Source organism: Pteropus medius, unplaced genomic scaffold (genome assembly GCF_902729225.1).
Source record: "Pteropus medius unplaced genomic scaffold, Ma_sr-lr_union100, whole genome shotgun sequence".
NCBI classification, from domain to species: Eukaryota; Metazoa; Chordata; class Mammalia; order Chiroptera; family Pteropodidae; genus Pteropus; species Pteropus medius.
The window spans coordinates 7,795,387-7,797,916 of NW_024344253.1; the positions used below are offsets into that span (position 1 = coordinate 7,795,387).

General features: G+C 41.6%; 1 pseudogene; it reads right to left on the reverse strand.

Annotated features, from left to right (window-relative positions):
- Positions 1–363: 363 nt before the first annotated feature.
- Positions 364–482, reverse strand: LOC120608039 (uncharacterized; annotated as a pseudogene).
- Positions 483–2,530: the final 2,048 nt, after the last annotated feature.

Genomic DNA, 2,530 nt, shown 5'->3' on the forward strand with positions numbered 1-2,530 from the left:
GTCACACAGCTGAGCAGACTGCCTTGTCCGACCCTAAATAAGATTCCTCTGACTTCTCTGATTCCGTTTCTTCTCTTTTCTGTGCCTTTGGCTGACCCCAAATTTAGAAAACTTCATAACGTAATTTGGCCTCTAGATTTTCTTGAAAGTAAGCCTGTCCCTAATGACTGAGCTTACTCTGCACGCCTAAAATTCCAGCAAAGTCTGACCTCAAAAGCACTGCATCTGTTTCATTCCAATCAAGAATATGTCATTCCCATTTCTTTTTTCTTTTTTCTTTTTTTTTAGGTGAGGCAACCTTTGGTTGACCTTACAGATTGCAAGGAATTTGTCAGCTTACAATTCCTTATTTTTTATTTTTTATGCCTACAGCCCTTGGTCTTCCTAGGTGGTCTCCCATCCAAGTACTAACCAGGCTGGACCTTGCTTAGCTTCCGAGTTCAGATGGGATTGGGCTTGTTCAGGGTGGCATGGCCATAGACTCCCATTTCTTTTAAGGATTCTTTGCCGCATAGAATACTTCTAGATGCAGCCAAATACAAAGGCCAATAAATATATGTAAACACACTTAACTTCACTAATCATCAGGGAGATGCTAATTAAAATTAAGAGAAGCCACTCTTTTGTCTAACGGATTACCCTAAATTTAAAAGGTTGATAATATCCAAAGCCAGCATGGATGTGGAAAAACACTCATATATTTTTGATGGGAGCAGATATTGATAACCATCTTTCGATGCCCAATTAACAGGGCCAGTCAAAATTTGCGAGTTTATTTGGGTTGTTTTCTGTTGTTTTATAATTATTTTTTGAATTTTTGTATCTTTCCTTTCTTTCTGTATTAGTCAGCGTTCTGCAGAGAAACAGAACCAATAGGATACAGACAGATAGATGATAAATAGATAGATAGATAGATAGATAGATAGATAGATTAGATAGATAGATGAGATTTATTATAAGACTTGGCGTATGTGATTGTGGAGCGCCATGATCTGCCATTTGCAAACTGGAGAACCAGCAAAGCTAGTGGTTGAGTCCAAATGCCTGAGAATTAGGGGGCCAATGACATAAGTCCCAGTCAGAGTCTGAAGGTGTGAGAAGCAGAAGCATTGATGTCCTAGAGCACCTGAAGATGGATGTCCCGGCTCAAGTAAAAAGAACGAATTCCTCCTTCCTCTTCCTTTTATGTTCTATTTAGGCCCTCAACAGGTTGGATGAGGCCCACATTGGTGAGGAAGGCGTGCTTTGTCCAGTCTGCTGATCCCAGTGCTAACCTCATCCAGAAACGCCCTCACAGACACACCCAGAAGTAATGTTTTACCAGCTAGCTATCTGGGCATCCCTTAGCCCAGTCACGTTGATAACACAAAGTTCACTGTCACTCTTTCTTTCTTTTTTGCTTTTTATATTTCACATCTTGATGGCTGAAATTTATTTCTTTAGGAGAATCTTCTTATGATGCTTATCCTTCACCTACTTTCACCTATGTTCCTTTTAGCCTTGCTTGCTTTAATGAGAGGGAAGGAAGCACCTATAACCAGGTTTTTTTTTTTTTTTTTTTTTAAGATGCTTTACTGGGAACAACCATCATTCTTGAGGCCAAAAATAAATGGTAGATGTATCTACAAGGATAGGAATTAGCAGATGCGGTGAGACACCTCAAGCGTGGCTGACTCCATGCCCTTCTAGGGGGCAGCCCCGGGTTCTACTCCTATCTTCTCTTTATCCACGGCCTGTCCAGCTCCTGGATCTCTTCTCTTTAGAGAGCATCCAGGGCTGTCACTAGCCCATTTGGGGCTTTGTGTGAGTTACAAGAAAACATCACCTTTGGGGTATAAGTGACCCCGCTAGCCAGTGCTTGGGCGCAGATGCTGTCTGTGATTTGGGGAAAGGATTTAGCTCTATTTGCAGAGTAGAGCAAGGGCTTGATTCCAGCCTCCCTCCGTTTACTCGTTGGGCCAGGCATCCTTATGCAGGGCACTGCCTACCCAACCTTCCCCGAGGCCCCACAAATGATGCTGAGTTTATCCTTCAGATCTGGCATTTGGGAGATTGTTATTTTGCTTGAGCTGTAAGGTTATGGTTCTCAGCCTTCTTTCCTACCTCAATCCGGGTTTTAGAGTTTGGGGCAGGATGCTAGATAGGTTTGTTTGGGGTATGGTCATTTATTTTATTGAAGACAGAGTTTACTTCAGTGAGTTTTAAGAGAGAGGAGTAAAGGCTCTGGACCCTCTACCACATTTAACCAGAAGTTTAATTCCAGAAATGGAATATTACAACTAATTTAAAATTGTTTTACATTTTATACTCCCTTTTGACGCTGACTCACTCATTCGTAATTGGTTTGTGTTAGCCATGTGCACTCTCCACAGAGAGAATATGTACTTAGCTTGCTAAAGTTACCCGGTATTGTTCAAAAACACTTTCTTTTTCTTGGCCAGCAAAACGTTTCCCAGTCATCTTCTGTTCTTGTATTCTCTTCAGTATGCTTTTGCAGTTTCCCAAGAACACAGCTGTCTGAGGAGGCATG